Genomic DNA, 20,348 nt, shown 5'->3' with positions numbered 1-20,348 from the left:
TTCTTCCCTGTGTGTTTGTGCCTGTCTATTTGTGTGCTTGTTGTATTATGTGTATGTGTGTATTTGTGAGTGTGAGTGTGTATTCCCCTCTTTCATCTCTATTCAGAAGGATGCGCACTCTGGCTGATTATGGGAGTGTTCATGCCTGTGTCAAACGAATCCAGAACTTGGTTAAAAAAATAAATAAATAAGTAAAAAGAGGAGCACATTTTTTCTCCTCTTGGGCGTGAAGTGAAAAATAGAGGAGAAAACGGAGCATCTGTTGTCCCACAAATGGAATTTTTCCATTGGCCGGGTGGGATGAAAACAAGAGAAGACACACAAAAAGACAGGATCCTAACAGTTGAGACTATATGAATGAAATTGGTATTGGGAGTTGCTTGTTTCTCATCCTCCCACCCATACCAGACTGTAATATACTATAAGTGGTCATTTACAACAAACTGTGATAAACTGACTTTAAAAAGCAGTGACTGTTATTTCTGGCACTTTTTGGGGGACATTTGTTGTATCTGTTATTTAGATGGACTAAAATAGATTAGTTGCATACACTACTCAACACATCTCAGTGTGCTGTCTTTAAAAGGCTACAAGGCACAGGTTAGACAAATTGATGAACGCAACAAAACACCAGCATTTAATAGTGCTCTCCAGTAAAAATCCAAAGGTTGCTTGCACAGGCTCCTAAACAAATGCGGCAGCTCAGGCAAATCAAATTTGCATGTTGGTTTTGAGATATGTGATGCGTCTCTGCCTGTTTGTGGAGCCAAACGCTCAAGACAAGCACCACATTTCTAATTTCTTAAAGCGACACAGCACTCACAGAAACAGAACTGAGGCAGCCTTATTTGTTGAGAGGAATTAGGCAAGTTTTCATAGGAGCTTCATTTCTGCATTATTGGTGTTTTTATTGTTAATGGCACAAGTGGCAGACAGCAATACATGAACTAAAAGTTAGTCATAGAGTTAGCAATGTCACATTTTTATAATTAACAGTTAACAGCTTGTTGTCACCTCCCCTCTCCCCCTCCCCCCTCCTCTCTTGAATGTAAATGGTCAAAACCACGTTTTAAATCAGATTAATTTATCTTCCTGCAACAAGTGTGGTTCAAAAAAATTAAAGTCAGTAGGTGACATCACACAGGAAGTGAATACGGGATGCTCTCAAAGAGGTTATTTTAAAGACAACATTTAAAGGATATAGATTGAGGCTACTCAGAACTTTACATCATTTCCACTATTATTCTCCACCGAAGGTGAGAAGACAACAACATTACCGTTAGGGGCTGTAAAGCCACCCCATCAATTCCATAATGCAATGCATGGACCTTTACAGCATGTCGAGAGTGCTGCTTTAAAGACCACAAACTTGGGACTAATACAATCTTTTGTTGATGCGAATGAGCAGGCAGAGTGGATATGCTTGAGTGCACTTGGCTAGGCTGTCTTTGCCGTGCTGCAGGTCAGCAGCCTAGATTCCTGAGAGACTGCCCTCCTAAGCTGTAGAGATGAGCTTAACACTTCACAAATGTTTGAAGAGGCCAAACAGCGCTGGCAAAGAGAGCCTGACATTTCCCATGTCGCGGCAGTCATCTGAAGAGGAAATAAGGTGAGCTGGAAAGTGGAGGCCTGACCAGTTTCAGATGGACTACATTTAAATGGTGTGGGGGGTGAGCGAATGCATCTGCACATGCTGAGGAGCATTTGTGTGTGTTTGTGCGAGAATGATTTGAGTAAGAGGATATAAACAACATGTCAAAGCACAAAGATCGATGATTTGGTCCAACCAGAACACCCTATAATCCATCACCAAGCCACAAAATACCCTACATGTATCCAAGCTTAACAGCAAGACAACCACTGACTTTCACACACCCAGCTCACATGCATTCAAGACACACACAATTAACTTAGCCCCTACAATGTCTTCATGCTCTCAGAGGTGATTGTCCATTCACTGTGTGCATATTAAAGCATAAATAATCCATGCAGACATATTTCCCTCTATTTAGTTGGAGGAAACCTCTGATAGATTATTCATGTCTCAGCTGCACGTTCAACCTTGAGGCGTTCTCCTCATATCTATGGCTAACAATATGACATATGAGAGCAGGGGTGACATTCATCCCCCCCACTCTCTCTCTCTCTCTCTCTCTCTCTCTCTCTCTCTCTCTCTCTCTCTCTCTCTCTCTCCACCATGGCTCCAACAACTCTCTGGAATGGGCAATAGAAGCCTTCACCAAGGACACATTTGCCTGTGATGATTTGGCTACCAGGGGCTCGCTCTGTCACTCCCACTCTCCAGTTTCTCTCTTTGCACTGTCTATGTTCCAAGATAAATTACGCTGATAGATACACTGATTCATGCAATATGTTGTCACAATTCAATCAATCAGTCAATGATTTGGTATGGTACAATGATTAAATGCACTAATAACTTGCAAATGTTTTTGAATATACAGTAAATCACTAAGAAAAACTGCCATATTAGGGGGGTGGTGGGTTACTACCTTTAATATATCTCCATCACTTTTGACCTGATTATGCTGTCCACTCCCTTGTCCTTAATCTATCATGGGACTATTTTTTTTCCTATTTGCAACATGACTGCTTTCCTTTTTTCAGATGAAATTCAAAGTATCTGTTCTAAAAGTCAAAACCTCAAGATATCAATCTATGTTTACAACAGGCAGACAGCATTTTTTATCTTTCAGTGTTCGCTCTTTTATCAAGTTTCTAATCCTGGGCACTGACATTCTATAGCTTAAGATACTTTTGTCCGTAAATCTCATCTTACATAAAAGCTTTTAAAGGAACAGTACATCTTATAACCACATAGGCCCTGAACCAAATAGGAACGACGAGAAAGGGAGGGGACAATCCACTGATATGCAGCAAGGATTTTTGATTGCTCTGTATCAAACGTGTACAAAACTTCTTAGACATCAGAAGAGGAGAGGAGAGGCAAGATTCAGCTTCATTTACAAAGAAAGAGTCACTGAGACACTGATCAAATGGCCTGGTCAGAGGCTGGCGCAGTTGATATTTGTATCTTTGCAGCCCTATTGTAGACACTTGACCTGAATCCCTGATTGAAATCAGTTATTTATTACACCTCTATTGCTAACAAAAAAGTTTAATTAACTCCGCACACTCCATTGTACTTGTGGATGTTTTTTTTAACGGCAAGCCAGTGCTATCTTACTACTTCTGGCAGGGTTAATTGCCTTGCTTTAGGGCAGAATAGTAAGACTGGGTAACAATGAGTTAGATAGGATAGCTATGTGGGTGCCAGTTATCTTTACTGCTAAAAGCACATGAAACAGTTATAAAAGTAGCAAAGCTGCTCTAAGAAATCTTTGAGCAATAGCAAAAGGACACACAGTGTCAAAGAAACCTTTACCAATTCAGAAAGACCGTTAACTCAGCAACATTGCATACAGGGGGAAGGTAAATGATCCTGGTTCATTGAGTTGTTTGTCAGCATCAGATATTGCCAAGCCTCGTAACAGCACCTGGGATGAGATAGGCTAGTGAAAGCGAATAGATAGAGGAAAGAAGGATTTGTTAATTACTTTCTGAATAAATGAGGTGCCTTATCTAAAAAGTAAAAATCAGTTCAAGTTTTTGCATTGTAAATTAAGAAGAATTTGAATGAAGAATTTGAGTGAAGAATTAAATTAAAAAGTGAATAAATCACCTAAAACATACAGTGTAATGACTTACCAATGTATTTAAAAAACAACAATGGACAACAAAACAGAGGCCTACATCTACTGTGCTTAGAAATTGCATACATGTGCATGTATGAGTTAGTTTATACCTATACCACACAATATCTACTATCAAAGGTCCACTTGATATGATTCACAACCCAGTGTCCACTGTAAAATGTCAAAATGGAATGAGGTTGATATTAAATAATTTCAATAACCTAAAGGGGTCAGAGCTAAATGTTGGAGGAAAGAAAAACCCCAAAAACCCAGTGGACTACTAAATTGTGTGTTCTGCTGCTATTTAGTAATGTAGTAGTAATGTAATCATATATATACAGCCACATTTTATAACCATAATGAGTGTATCAGTGTCACGAAAACCTCAGCGTTGCAGCAACATTGAAGGTACTTCTTCTACTCAGCCATAAAACATCTCGCATCTCTCTTCAATTATAAAAAATGCCCCTCTCTTAAAAAAGTCTTTTATGAAATTAACACTTAATTAACAAGGGCCACAGGCCATGCAAAACACAAATTAGTGGGCAAGAAGGCACAAGGCTCTCCCTCAACTCACACTAACAGAAAATAACCAGTCACCATCCCTAGAATCCAGAGATGTTTTTTGTCCTCTCCTCGATTTAATTTTTCAAACTTTCAGAGTGGAAGCTCTCTCGGTACAGTGCGTGAAGGATGTGCACCTAAACCTGTGAGTGTAAAAGTGTGTCTGTGTATCAGTGTGTGTCATAAAGCATGGTGTGATTTCCCTAAACACCCTTTTCTCCCTCCAGACGCCTGCCCCCCTGGCCCTACATGCCCATCCCTCCTCGCTTTATTACCCAGCCCTGTGATTAATGTCCCTCTGTCACACACTGTGGTTCCTGTGGACAGAGGGGGGGAAACTAGAGAGAGCTGTACACACAGGCTATTGCTAGCAAAGCAGCAGCAGCAAAGTGAAAACAGGACAAACAGATAGGAAACTTAAACATGCACTAAGTTAAAAAATAATGTGCCGGAAATTAAAAGCGAAGATCAAATAACAATTTAGCATCCAACACTGTGATGGTGAATTATTTTACCATCATGCACACCTGGGTGGTCATTAGACAGCTCTATGAGCTACTAAAGTAGCCAATGAAAATGGAGAATGATCCGAGATAATGTGTGTGTTGAGTTGTGTTGTGGTGAAAATCCCCCAACCCACCCGAGGTGGACAGGAGGACTGGCAGCTGACGAATTGCGCAGAGCATCTGTGACAGACCACGACTGCACCTGTTCACCTGAGGGAGCTCACAGTATGTGTTTATGTGTGTGTGTGTGTGTGTGTGTGTGTGTGTGTGCATGTGTGTTATTATGTTTTTAATCTCCTCGCCTACTGCTACCTAGCCCAGCTGATTCATGCAGCCCCCTCGTCGTGTTCTCAGCCAATCAGGGTGACTAAATATTTGAACTGCACAGATGACAGAGTCTCAACTCTGACTGAGCCTAATGTTCAGTAAATATGTTATGACGTCTCAGGTCGCCAGTCTACCAAATAGCAGCAGTCAAAGAGAATTTAAAAATTTGGGTCTCAGTGCACAGGTTGCTTCGAAATTTTCAGTTTTTGTTCCCTAATAAATCAGTTTACAAGGTAGACTACAGGGCCAATTAGTCCTGGGGCTTTAAAACAGTCATTGAATATTGTATTCACTAGAATTTGTGAACATCTACTCCCAGTTTTATAAAATAACTACTGTAGTATTATGAATATTATGCTGTGACTTTAGTTTTATCATGACACAGACCTAAAGAAATCACAATATTTATCATCATTATTGTCACTGTCATCGTTATTGTGATGAAAATGAGAACATTAATCAAGTGTATTACTGCATCTGATACTGTTATGATTCTAAAACAGAGTGGTGCGGGGAAAGCAGATTTTTATTTATAGTTAGGTCTGTTTTGTCAACATTTTGAGGTTTCAATACAGTGGTATTTCCATGGAACTGCTGTTTTAGTGCATCCATCACAGTTTGCTTAGGGACCAGCATTTCATAGTAGCTTGCTTCTCTGCTTGAAACCTATTAACAAAAGTAAATGGTGCCCATGATTTGAATTAATATGTAAATGTGGTGTAAATTGCAGTTTTAAATACAGTCCATATTTTTATTTCTAGTGAGGCTCTCATTATTTAAAGAATATATGACATCCCAGGCACCAGAACCCACAATCAATTTAATGTATCTAAATAATGTAGCTGTATCCAAATCAAAAGAATTTTATGATATAATATGATAAATTGTTGGTTAACAGCATACAATTACTATTTCAAAGTTCTACTGAGTGTGGCCGTGTGTTGAGGGAATAGGCTAGATCTGGATTGTTTTGTGCTGTGGGTGGCTTAGCACATAGTGAAGGATACTTCTCTCCAGTGTAATAGCTTTTATCACAGTGGGAGGCAAGAGAATACCGATGCATAGCAGGAAATGCTTGGCAGCAACGGTGGGGGTGCCCAGTGGCTGGCGTTGCCGAGACCGAATGAAGGACATATATCTCAGGATCAAACACGTCCTCTCTTCAGGCGTTCCCTCACAAACTGCAGGCCCCTCCGTCAGCTAATGCCTGGCTAAGTTGTTCAAAGAACACCCTGAGGAGAGAGTATTTATGCATGGGAGAAAGAGGGATAAAAACCCAAGAGGAGGAGGAAGAGGAGCATAAGCTCATATTCAAACAAAAACAAACACACAAAGCCTAATCAATGATGAGCAAGCAGGGCTGTGTGCTGTGGGTGGTGATAAAGGTCTGTGGGTTGTAGAGATGAGGGGCATCTAGACAGGCAGGTTGATGTTCTCAAACAGCACTTTCCCTTTAACACAAACCAGCAATGAGGGCCCTGAAATGCACAATGTGGTCCTTGTAAATAAAAATTTGTTTGCAGGTGACCTACCTGGTTATATAAAGGCTGCTGCATGTGTGTACCCGTGTGTGTGTGTGTGTGTGTGAGTGTAGGCATTTGTGTTTGCCCTTTTGTATCTGAGTAGAGCAGAATGGAATGTGCGCTTAGCTCTGCCAGTGTCAGTGTGTCTGCAACTTGAGGGTATATTGATTGTTTTTTAATGAACCTCATTTAAAGATACTCCATTAAAATATGAATTGGATTTCCTTGCATTTTGTATGTTTTCACTGCATGCTTTTGACGTGTTATTCACAGCTGAGCCATGTGCTGCCTGCTATAATCTCAATTATCAAAGGTTTCAGCCAGCTTTAATTGTTCATGAAGGTTGGCCTTGAGACAACTGTGTGAAAAGGGGGTGGGGGTGTTGGGAAGTGGAAAGATCTCAGCATTTCTCTGTTATCTGTCGACAATCAGACCTCAGACCAGAAAAAAAAAACAACAAACAGGTTCAACAGTAATGAACGGCCATGGGAAACCATCCAAGGCTAAAAGGCGCTGAGTACAGGCAAACTTTATCTGTGACGTGTGACAACTCTGCTCAGAAAATTCCCAACCTATTGAGTAACCTATTGAGGAATGTGTTCTTCATTCAGGTGCTTTTCTTGCCAGAGACAGACCAGCAGAGAGGAAGAAAACTAAGACAATGAATAAACTATTTTTGTGTATTTTTTCCCCCTGTTGCACATACAGCAGCTCAGAGCATTCAGTGTTCACAGTAGTCAGAGGCACTCAATAAATATTGCAAGGTCAGTCAAGAATGATCTTTGCTTTAGCCAATCAAAAAATCTGAGGCTTTTTTTCCAGCTTGTGACTTAAGACCTTGTAAAATTCACATTTCCTCTGGCTATAGCTCACTCTTCAACTCCTCTTTCTCTCACTCCTTAAGTGTTCTAATGGTGGAGCAATTGCAGCAGAACAGCCACAGGCAGGCTATTAGATATAGATGTCATTCCTGCTGTCATCAAGCTATTTATATCAAACATTAATATGAAAAAGCTATAACCTAGCCTGAAAAAATATCAATAGTTTTACAATACATTGAAATAATCAATGCACATTTGGACAATTATCTGAAGGTATGTACACCAATCAGCTACAACAATACACTCATACCATGTATTTTGTTGTAAGCATGAGAACTAAACCTGCATGTTTAATAAATAAATTTAGATTCCACACTAAAAAATGAGAACATCATGCATTTACCCAGCAAGTGCAGCAAGTGAACACACCGACGTAAACACATGCACTCACATAAAATCTCTTCATATAAAATAAGACATGATATACTAATGAGACTGTGTTTTCTATGTACTGGTGATGTGAACAGTGTCTTATGTCTAAATACCGCACATAAAATGGTAGTGGAGTCGTTGTCTGAGACTGACATGTTAGCAAGAAGGAACAAAGACAGCTAGAAAGCCACAGGTCAATAGTATCTTGCTACCTTTACCTGGAGAGAGACATGGAGGGTGGCACAAAGGGTGGCAAGGAGACAAGAAGGGGACTTATTAGAAGATGAGGCGAGAAGCGTGGTGAATCAGTGGCTAATCCTCCGTTTCCTCTAAGCCTGTGTAATTAGGACATGGGGGATTGCACCGTGACAGGGGATGCTTCTGGACCGCCTCGCTCTTTTTTCCTCTCTTTTGTTTATTTCTTCCCTCTTTAGCCTGGGTTTACAGCAGTTTGTCATCTAAATATAGCAAGCTTGTGTGTGTCTTGTTTTTATTTTGTGTGCATCTCAGCATGCTCACTCATAAGTAACATAAACAGACACAGCATGCCTTCACCATGTTTTATTTCGACTCACTACTACTGTACTTACTGTTTGCAGACGTGACGGGGAGTGCACTTTTTTTTGCTGCTTTGGTCACTGCATGACACCCTTAGAATGTATTTGGGCATATTTGTGGGAATCAAGTGGACTGTTTCAGCCAAACAAAACACCCTTTGCCACACACACACATACCAAAATCACCAACCAAACAAACAAACACACCGTGATCGAAGGGTGTTTATAACTAGAGAGCCTTAGGAGAGAGAGCGCAGTATGGCCCAGGCACAAGACCAGAGACCAGAGAGGCTGATCAGCATCCTTCTGCCTGTTAATAGCCTTAATCTACTTCCTTCCCCCAGTAGATGGAAAGGGAAAGTTGCCTTGGCCCATTTAGAGAGATAGTGAGCGCAAGAATAAAGTGAGAATCAGAGAGAGAGAGAGAGAGAGAGAGAGAGAAAAGGGAGAGCAAGGAATAAAAAAAAATTAAGCCACGAGAATCTATGACTCACTAGCTCATTACAGAAATCCTGTTTCTATCCAAGGAGAAAACAGGTTTAAAACACCCTATTAACGAAAGAATGAAGGGAAACCTTTTGTTGCTAATTCACAGAGGGTAGTCTTTTGAAGTGCCTCGCTCTGACAAATTTTTACATTTTAACCATACTATTTTATGATGTTATTTCCAACACTCTAGATTTGAGGGATCTCTTAAATAGATTGGATTTAGTGCCTAAAACGAGGCGTCGTGGCCCTGTCCTGATATCTGGCCCAAAACAACAAGGATAAACACAATTGCAACTGTTGAGGCTTCATTCAGACAATCCATATAATAACAAGATCCACCAGACATCATACAATCCTGTCACATTTGCTGAATTAAATCATTTTCTTTTATTCTCTCTCTCTGTCTGCCTCTCCATCGTTCTCTTTTGAACAAAGGGATTTGAACAACTCAGGGTGTCATGGCTTTGTGCAAGTAATCATTCCCATGTGTACTTCTTTAGCAGGATTAGGGAGAGTGCTTCTGATTCTCTGTCTCAACAGAACCACCACTACAATACAATACAGATTTAGAGTATATAGTATTATAATATTGTCTTTATTATTACACTGAGGTTCTGTAATATTAAATGACCTTGAGTATTTTCAGCTTTGAGCCGTATGTAGAATGAAGCTACAACATGAAGTTGCAACAGCAATATTTATAAATTCATCAAGAGAAACAGAAAAATTCTGTCAGCCTTATGCTTATTTGACAGCTTGCTGCCACTGGCAATACCTTCTTCTTAGTGGCTGAAGATCAAACTCAATGAAGACAGGATATGTACTGTTGGTGAAAGATGTCAAGAGGCTTGACACTTAAGCAAGCTAAGACGGGGCCAAAACCCAGTTGGTCATGGCTGTTGCTGACTTGAGATTATGATAAATGTTTCAGACATCAAAAAAGTGACAGAAAATATTAGAAATGCAAGTTTTCATATCACAAATACACATTTGAAATGCTTTGGAAATCTAGGCATAATACAGCAAATATAAAAAAAAAAAAATCCTAAACCAGTTTGGGACTTATGAGCAAGTCTGACTGGATGAAAAGCTAGAAACACCAATGAACTGCGATGATATGTGTTCCTTATTCAGATTTGATTTGCAGATCGTGACAAGAACCTCAAGTTATTTCTCAAGAGAACTACTGTGACAACTTTAAGTATGTCCCCCGAAACCTGGTTCTGAATTGGAACTGGTTCTATAATGTTAAGATTTTTTAAAGATCAGTTTTTTATCGGTACTTTTATATGTTTTGGTGTAACTCATTGTTGCGATGAGGGCAGCTTCTTCTCTCTAGCAGACCAGGGAAGCCCTGGTGGAGACAGCGAACCAGGTGAAGTGAAGATAACATTATACTTGAGTAAACAAAGACTATGCTTGTTACTGTAACTGCAATAAAACCTCCGTGGGTAAAAAGCCAATAAGAGTAATTTATCAACACACCAATGAGCATAAACATGTGGAAAACAGATATGTTTACTTGCTTTGCCCACAATCCACTGCTGGCTTTTTTTTTTTACACAACCATAACACGCTGGTTAGGCTAACAGAAAATTGTTATAAAACAAGCTAAAACCAGAGCTGTCTATATATAGCAAAACTGTTTAGCTTAGTTTGCCACATATATCAAAGCAAATTCTTTTAAACTCAGCTACTGGCTGAGACGGCAGCCCCCCTTCCATCCCAGCTTCTCCTCTCTACCAGCAGTACCTGCAGGCAGCTCTTCTTTCTAAACTCCACTCAGTATTTGATGTCAGGGATATTAGTTGTTTTATTGACATTTCAGATTAGTTTCCATGGAGATATTACTAAGTTGATATAGGATTTCTGAGGTAAACATTATTGTTGCTGCTCTAGAAACAATATTCAGTTATGTTTAAAATATCAATCAATTCTAATCCTGTTCTGAATTTATTATTTTTTAAATCAAAATATTTTTTGACCAATAAGGATAATCGATAAGAATAGTAGTATGGATAAAATCCTAACGATACCCATCTCTGTGTGCCATGTACCTGTCTTACATTAATTCAGCTAAACTAACAGCATCTATATTTCTGTAAAAATGCTGACGTAACTGTGAGTTTAAGCACATACCTCATATGTCAGATGTTTTCAAACAGCCTAATATGACAGACTGAGCCTGCTTACTAGTGTGTGCAAATATTTTCATTTTCTTCCACTTTGACTTACTGGAGCATAAAAAATCATGCATTTTCACTTTGTATGTTATTCATGTATTACAAATCCTCTCAGTGCACTAAAGTACATAGAAGTTTGCACTGTTTACATGGAATTTGGTAAATAATAACAAATAAACAATTATTTATATGGCACTTATCAAAATCAGCAATTACACAGTTATCTCAATGTCAAAACAACCATCATCAATACTGAAAATGTATATGATAAAGTTCAAATTGCACTTTTCCTTTCTTTGCACTATAAATGGCACTGATACTGTGTGAAATATCAAATTATCAAATAAAGTAGTATTATGACATACTGTATTAAAAATGGGATTGCCCTGAGCCTGGCCTCTTGTTAAACAGTGTGATAGATCTGGCAAAAGAGGGTAAGAAGTGTGAAGACACACCACCTGTAAAGCTACCTGCCATGCCGCGTACCACTCTGAATTCATCCTCCGGCACATGCCCTCATGAGACTGATACGTGCAATAAGAAAACTGTACACTTTAGCATGTAGGCATTTGATCAATTGTGCCAATGAACAGCAGTGTAGCTCCCCTAAGGATATTGGCGGGTGTTGAACAGAGGCTAAGTGGAAAGGTGGAGAGAGGTAGGTTGAGTCGATGGTGTTGGCTTTCTCAGCCCTAGGGCCTAACACATTTAGAAAGCTAACTGACACACTTTGGATGTATTAGCCACAGTGAGCTCTGCCAACCTCTCTTCTCTTTCTGCTTTACCTCCTTCTCCTATTGCCGTCTGTCTGTCACTACAATCTCCTCTCTATGCAGGGCTGAAGAACATACCTAGTGTTTCAGCAACATTGCTTTAGCATTGATGTTCCTCAGTGCCCCAGCCAAATTGGTGTTTGCTGTCTAGACACTGGTTGCTTGTGTCTCTGTGTGGATAAACATGCTCACACACTAACACTCTCACTCGTCTGTTTATAAGTATGATTAGATTAAAAGAAACTGACGGAAATGCAATAACGGTCTATTAGTCTACCCATCAGGGGGGATAATCATTTCAAATAGAAATGTGTTTTCCATCTCACTATCTAATTTATACTTTCTTTGCCTCTCCATCTGTTTCACTCCTGGGACTGGTGGGTTATGAGCACAAGGCTTTAAAATAGGCCGGGTTCAATTCCAGGCCACTGCAATAAAATACAAATAAATAGAAATATATAGCAATAAATACCACTCAGACTCGGCTCATGAGAAAGAAAACCCAAAGGCTAGAGGACCCTAGCTCTCTCACAAATGTATGCATTGAATTTGAAGGTGAAAAAAACAACTCTCCTCAATCCACGCTGCCCGATTCTATGTGGTGGTTTAAGATTAGGGTCAAAGATTAGAAGGCTTACACAAGATAAGAATGGGATTAAAAGAGCTCAGAGATGTAAAATTACAGATCAGAGAACTGGTAAAAACACACCTGAATTGTAAACAAACTCATAACATGGCAGCCACCTGTCCTGCTGGATGATCCCAGCATCATGGGGGAAAAAAACACAAAACAATGTATTCCTGACGAGAGAAAGGGAAGTGAATATTATGGAAGCAGCGTCCAATATTCCAGAGAGGGATTCAGCACACATCAAAGGCTGCCTCTGCAGTAAGTCTGTTAGATTTGGGATTAATGGACTCCAGAGGGGCCTGGACACACACACACACACACGCACACACACACACACACACACACACACACACACACACACACACACACACACACACACACATACACACATACACTAACAAACATGTACACACACACACACACAAAATCCACTACCACAACTCTGCCTGATAAGATTCACAACCTAGGCTAGCAAAGCACTGCAGTGCAGAGTATATCTGTTCTAGTAACTCTCCACAGTAGACTCTCTACTGCAGCATGATACTGTGTTACAACATGTCGTAAGTCAGTGACGGCAGTTAGTGTAATTTCTTAACATTCCAGTAAATTTTGAGTAATAAATGCTTGCACAGGTAGTTTGAGTGCAAGATTTCCATGAATGCAGCACAGGCTCTTTCCAGTCATGTCTATTTGATTGTTTGGACAAGTTCTTTATTTTGCTTGTCAAATTACAAGGCACATGCACAGACACACAAACACACCCATGCATGCATACATGCACACACGACCGTAAGTTGCCTCCAAGCTCCGATGAGTTCATGCAAATTACAAAAATGCAAATTCTGCTGGTAAGACTCAGCTGTCCTCTGATGCATTTTGAGGAAAAACACGACAAAATGGGGGGAAACTCACAATAAATCTATTTCGTTTAATCTCGACAGACAGAAAGACAGCCTAATCCCAACCCTGACTGCCTTTCCACCCCAATACCCAGCCTCTCCCCTTTCTGCATCCCCTGCCCCCTGGGCTAAAAACCACAGGTGTAGGCAAATGCAAACCACTGGGTGGAAAATGCTCGTTGACAGCATTCTGGTGTGCTTGTGATTGGTCAGTGAACAATGAGGGAGTTTCCTGAACCACTTGTCGTGCTGATGGAACAGCTGGACACCAACACCAGACACGGATCAGGGTGGGAAGAGACCATGCGGAACAACAGGGAACTTAAAACTAAAATGAGATTCAGCAGAGCTTAAGCTCACTGTCATTTCACAAACTGTGACTCGCAAATAAAACAAAAATTCACAAAGAAAACAAACACAGTTACTGGGTGTAAAGGCGTTATGAAATAAGCTTCTGTGTGTGTACAGTAGGATTGAGCTGATTACACTTAAAAATATACATATATGTATATTAATTCATATTTGAGTAGAAGTGGTCATAATTTAGCAGCTCAAAGCTAGTAGGAAGATGCTGGCAATCACCTGTTGTTCGATATGTCTTGAATTCTGATGTGGTTGCCTGGATACAGCAACAGCAAGAGTGTGTATTTTCCATCAGTCTATGTGCTCTAATTCACTGGCTCACTCTGCTATTGTCTGCCTCTTCTCTTTTGAGCACCAACACGCAGGCACACAAGCACATGCATGCACACACAAGTTCGAACCCACATCCAGTAGCACACCCAAACCCGGTCTCATCCACATGATCATCCTGAGCAGCATTATCACAATCTAGGGAACGAGATTATCCTTAGGCTCAAAACTGCATCCTCTTTGATCCCCACTTGGGAGGGGATGAGAGGCAGCGCAGGAGACCATCACCCAGATTTCCCACTTGTTAATCAAGGCAGATTTTGATCACCTTCAGGGACAGATGGACCACTGTTTTCAAAACATCACCACAGAATGAGCATTATATGCTATCTAGGGTACTCTCTTCACCAAAACAATCCAAAAATGTCTTTAAAACCCTATAATAATAATATAATAATGCTTACTTTCTAAAACTATATCAGATATGGCTGCAGATATATGATGAATTGCATGGTGCCTCATAAAAACGTATGCTGTATTTCACCTAAAATGTAATAAAAATTCAGGTAAAATAATGTATTGCTATACACTCTAGGACTGTTAAAAAAATATAAATACTTATAACTTACTACAACTAATTCCAACAAAACACACTTAAAGGATAAGGGTGGTGATCTTCTATATTTTTCTTATTGTCAACAAATTTCATGTGCAGAGCCAAACCAACAATGACCTCATCCTGCTTTCAAGTATTGTGTGTGTATCCGAAGCCTGATTTATTTAATAAATCTTATCTCTGTTGTTGTAGAAACACGTCAGTGAGTCACACCACTGCACTGAGTGACATGTTCCTTCACCCCAAAAAGTATGGGCACGTTAGTTTGTTTAGCGATTGGATCCAAAGACTAATAACAGCGACCACATTTTCAGTTTCCAGAGAGTAGCTCTGTGTAAGGCAGACGCCACTACACATGCGAGGGAGTGCGGCTCTGTTTACATTGTTTCTCTAGCTTATAGTTGTATAGTCACAACATCTTACTTTATACTAAAGTTATTTACAATGTACAATGTAGTACATAGTCATAAGGTTGTGATATGTAGCACAACCAAACCAAGCACTTTAAACAGAACCGTGTTCCTGTGCATGCACAGTGGCATCTGCATTACACAGAACGACTCTCTGGAGACTGAAAATGTGATCCCTGTTATTAGTCTTTTGAGCCATTTCTAGACAAACTTACATGCCCATACTCTTTGTTGTGAAGAAACATGTCACTCAATGCAACAATGTATCTCGTGTCATGAGTTTTTAATAGTATTTGGACAACAATGGAGGTCTATGACAAAGAGGAATCAGGCTTTGGATATACACACAATACTTAGTGTGATCAATTCTTGAGTAGATCTTAAGTAGATTAATTCATTGTTGGTTTGATTAGATTTGTTGACAATAAAGGAAAATATAGAAAATTGCCATCCTTACCCTTTAAAACTTCAGTGAATCTAGTGCTAACTAATTGGAAAGTCACATCTGTTGATGAACTGAGTGGGGTTTTCTTTCAAAACCTGTTATAGATAAGCCTTACACATCCTCAATACATCTCACTCCCTACCTCATTGTGGTCTGAATTTCAATGAATTGCGTGTGTGCGTGTGTAAACCAAAAGAGGAGGTGCAAAGACCCATGAGCACTGTATGAAGATCAATCATACTTAGTTGTTTACACTGCAAGCCTTCTAAATCTAAATCTCCATAATAGATCTTTGTTGTGGTTTGAGTTTGGATGGTGAGGTCAGCTGTTAATTGGCTGCTGGTAATTACAGATGCATCTTAAGCTTGCTGACATTGTCCATGGGGCTTTGGAGACCTGCCTTGTAACTAATGCACCACAGAGATTACTGCAATATACAGAGCTTTACGCAACTTTCGTTCATACATACTGAAGCAGCAATTAACTCCTGATTGTAAGTCTAACCTGTCTCACACCTTGTCATTCAGCCATTTTGGGCATCACATGTTAGGTATGTAATTTATTTAGTTTTTTTTTTTTTTTTTTTTTTTTACAAATTTAAGATCCAATCACTCCATCGTTATCCTACCTCTCTTCATTCAAAGGTTTAAGCTCAGAATCCCTTCAACTCTTCCATCCTTTGCCAGTAGCCATGAGGGTGTTTTTTTCCCCTCTGTGGGGCTGCTACCCAGAGAGGAGAGGCAGCACAGGGACAATAGCAGCCACCCAATTAAAGCTGTGTTGGCCTCGCAATTCCTCAAGGTATTGCCATGTGACAGTTTAATTAACCAAGCCCCTTATCTTAATTTAGCAGGATCAAAAAGTAACAAACTGAGGTTATCGGAGAAAAACACTCCCATTCGCCATCCTCACATACTCCCCAAGACACACACATATACACGCATTCTCTCTCTCAATCTCTGTCAGCATGAGAAAGCTATGGTACAGTGCCACACATGTAAAAGAGATGTTTAATGAAATTCATACAGCTAGCTCACTGTGGCTGGAATGTGGAGACATCAATGCAGATACTGTACCACAAAACACTATTTATAGTGCAAATGCTTAAGCGCATCTTTAATACAGCTGTAGGGGTCAGCCTAATGACAATCTTTTTATGCTGCCACAGTGTGTGCAAGTATGTCCATGAGTTTGTGTACATGTGACTGGGTGCAGGCGTGTCGTAGCAGGGTGTGTGTTTATGTTGACAGGTTTCGTTTTTGAATTTAAACTGGTGTCTCAGTGGCAGCAGGGAGCCGGGCACCATGCTACTTAAGTCATCTCCCATGGAGCTTGCCTGCTGTCCCACCCCTCTTCATCCATCCATCCACCCATGAGCTCTTCCATCTCATCATTTGATCATTTATCACCTGGTTGCCATATTTCTTCCTTCCTTCATTGTAGCTCTTTTCAATTTTTCATTCTTACAATCCATCTCTTTGTGTTTTCAAACACATTAGCCCCATTTCTGTACATTCTCTTTCATATTTTATGTTTTTCTTCTTTTCTGACATCCCTGATCATCACATCCACTGTCACTGCATAAACCACATACCCTCTCTTTGTTTTAGTATTTCCTATTCTTCAAATACTCCATTATCTATAGCACTGCAGGCTGTGGATGAAAGGACATTACTAGTTATGGTTGAACAGAGAAGAAGTCCTGATGCCTTGGATAGGCCAGGCCCATTTATCTCTCTGGTTCCTGATGCAGTGTAACATGGGGAAACAATGCCCCAGGGCACCACAAATATTCATTCACATCAGCTAAGGAAACAGCCTGGACAAAAGGCCCTTCACTTGTATCTTACTGATTCAGTGGAAGCTGTGCTGAATTCACTGTCAAGAGAAATTTCACCAGGCATATCGTTTCCATATAAGCAAAGTTGAACAATTTCCCTAGCTTGCAACTGCCAGCACAGAATTGATCAAACGATCTGTCTTAGTAATTAATAACGTTACTGCATTCAATATGGCATAACTGAGCACAATATAAGTCAAACCATGGCATACTTCAACTCAAATCTCATAATAATAATCATCACAATACTAACAGTTCACTTACAGGTGTCACTTTTCAGCCTTGGTTTTTATGTTGTACATGGGGAGCAAAGATATAATTTGTACCTAGTGTTTGCAGATACTATAATGGTATACAGCTACTGAGTTATACAACATATGAGAAGTACATTATGCCAACCAGGGATTCATTAAATGAAATGTGCATGGTGAGATCAGAGACAAAGTCGTGTAAAAATGATCCATGCCACCCCATGATTTCAACTCCTACAATATTGTTACCAGCTGATGAGAGAATCAACTCCTCTAATTGTGTGCTGCATACTACATGTGTGAATTTGTCACATCTAATACATCACTGTGGAAAAGTGCAAGTCTTCTCTCTCCATTTGTCTTTTTATTATGAAGTATAATGTTGTAGGTGCATGATCTGATATCCTATTTTTAGATATATAGCTTAGGTTAACTCTCATCCCATTAAGCATACAGTGTACCCAGCCTGTAAAGGGATGGTGAATTCTTGTTGTGGTGCTCCATGAAGAACATTTGACTGCAAACAAGAACATTAAAAAAAAAATAGTAGAAATGTACAAGAAGCTATATAAATAAGTACATTTCACATAGACTTAATCTTAATTTCAGCTCCTGAACTTTAAAACTAAACACTTAATTGTAACATGTGGTTATGTGCAGTTATAACATGAACATTTTGCTTATTACTGTCTTTGATTCGAAAGACTAGTTTGTTGTGCAACTACCTACTTTTTTTTGTTACGATTAATCAACTCATCTTTTAGCACAAATAAAGACAAATCAGTCAATTCTGAGTAAATGGAGAATCGTGCAACCCAGTGATGTTTTACACATGCTGACTTACTCTCTATTCATTTGACTGTATAATTACTTGAAGTGGAGTAAATCAAGTAGATTCATGTATCTGTGTAATCTTTGCCATTTTTGCGTCCTACAAGCAGTGAATGTGTCATATTTTACTTGATATGCTGCTTTAACTATCATTAAAATTTAAACTAATAACACTTTCAGGTATAAATCAGTGAGAGCTGAAAGGAATGAGAATGACAATGTACGGTATATGATTGAAAAATGATAGGGAGGAAGTAAACAAGGCTATCAAAGCATATGTAAAAGAGTGTGGTTAATGTCTCGAATTACACTCGAAACTCACACACATGCACGCACACACACAAATGCCCGGCTGTCCGTGGACAGAGGACAGATGGCCGTGGAGTGGCTCTGGTCCAGGAAGTGACGATGTTCTGTATCATTATAATCTGCTCCGTAGTATCCTCCCTACTGCTGTGCTGGACAACATGTTTCACCCACTGAGAGCAGATACTGGAACAGCTCTTCTGCTGCTCTGTCACAAATACTCTTAGAGAGGTGCTGTGACAACAAACTAACTCGTATTGTTAGTGCTCCTTAGAAAGCTGGAAGTAAAAGGTCATTTGGCAGCCAACACCAAGGATATTTCACAATCATTCCCTTAATGTAGCAAAGAAACATACACAAGGGCAATGTAAATTCACAGCAGCAGTATGCTCTGAAACACATCCACTCAGCCCTTTACAAATCAGTCTTGGATTGCTCACAGGAGTTATTTCTGTCAGTCTGTGTAACTAACTGACACAGACACAAGCACGAGGGTGCAAAGCACTGATTTTGATTCACTGTTCAGCCTGTTTATTATTTTCAGCAAAAGCTCACCCATAAGCTGAAACCTGTAAAACAACATCTTCACTCTCTGCACTAGAGCTTCTATATTTAAGTATCGCAGCATCAATAGTCGTGATAACATCCTAATTGTGTGTGCTGTAATCACAAATTGAACTAAGCTATTCAGTGAGAGGTTAAAGCCTGAAAAAAAAAATCCACGCTGCATTGCCATGGGCCCAAGCCACACAATGTTAATTAATTTCATTTATAGTATCTACAAGGTTGTTGTTCATGTGATTACAAAGGGAACAACTGGGAGCAGAAACATGTCTGTCGTGATGATGGTGCTGATAAATGCATTGGATTTTCTTTTGTGTTGCTGCTTTGAGGGAATATGTCTAATGTCTATGCGGTAGAACAAGTTTGGCAGGTTTTTTTTTTTTTTTTCTTTTGTTTTTTTGCAGTTAACTCACACCAGTGTGAAAACATACACTCTGGATGACAATGTAGGCTACTAGTGTGTTTACAGCAAGCAAGTCTGTGTGCATGTATCAACTGTAAACATGAAATATGCAAACTAATCAAACCGCCTAGCCTCACTTTCTGAGCTCTATAACACACAAATGATGCATTAAAACAAACAGATTCAAATTCATCTGCAGGTGAGGTTTATGACAAAAACTGTGATAGAGGGCATTGAAGGAAGTTGAAAAATACCTATACTAAAGAAAATAATAAAGATATCACAGAGGACTTGACAGTGGATGAAACTTTAACAATATGGTTGAAGAGTGATTAACTTTAAATCGCCATGACACTGAACTAATCCTCATACTCAGTCCTACGTTTTTAATGGGCCTTGAATAACATTTCCACAGCATTTAATGGCTTTGTGTGTTTTTTCAATGTCTAATATGAGTGAGCACACACTTGGATTAATACCCTGTAATGTTCTCATTACAGAGCGGTGTGAGGAGACAGGGTTGGGCAGCTGTGAGCATTTAGGGGCAGCAGCCTTTACTGGAAGGTGCAGAGGAAAGCACTCTCAATGGGATTTAACACCATTTTTTTAGATGAGAAGTCCAATCATGCTA

At 39.7% G+C, this 20,348-nt stretch overlaps 1 protein-coding gene across 4 annotated transcripts in view; it reads right to left on the bottom strand.

The window, feature by feature from the left end:
- pcdh17 (protocadherin 17) overlaps nt 1-20,348 on the bottom strand; it is a 60,797-nt gene that overhangs the window by 4,564 nt on the left and 35,885 nt on the right. The gene's annotated exons all lie outside the window — the stretch shown is intronic.

The sequence above is a fragment of the Thunnus maccoyii genome, chromosome 1 (genome assembly GCF_910596095.1).
Source record: "Thunnus maccoyii chromosome 1, fThuMac1.1, whole genome shotgun sequence".
NCBI lineage: Eukaryota > Metazoa > Chordata > Actinopteri > Scombriformes > Scombridae > Thunnus > Thunnus maccoyii.
This window is presented reverse-complemented; position numbering and strand designations above follow the sequence as displayed.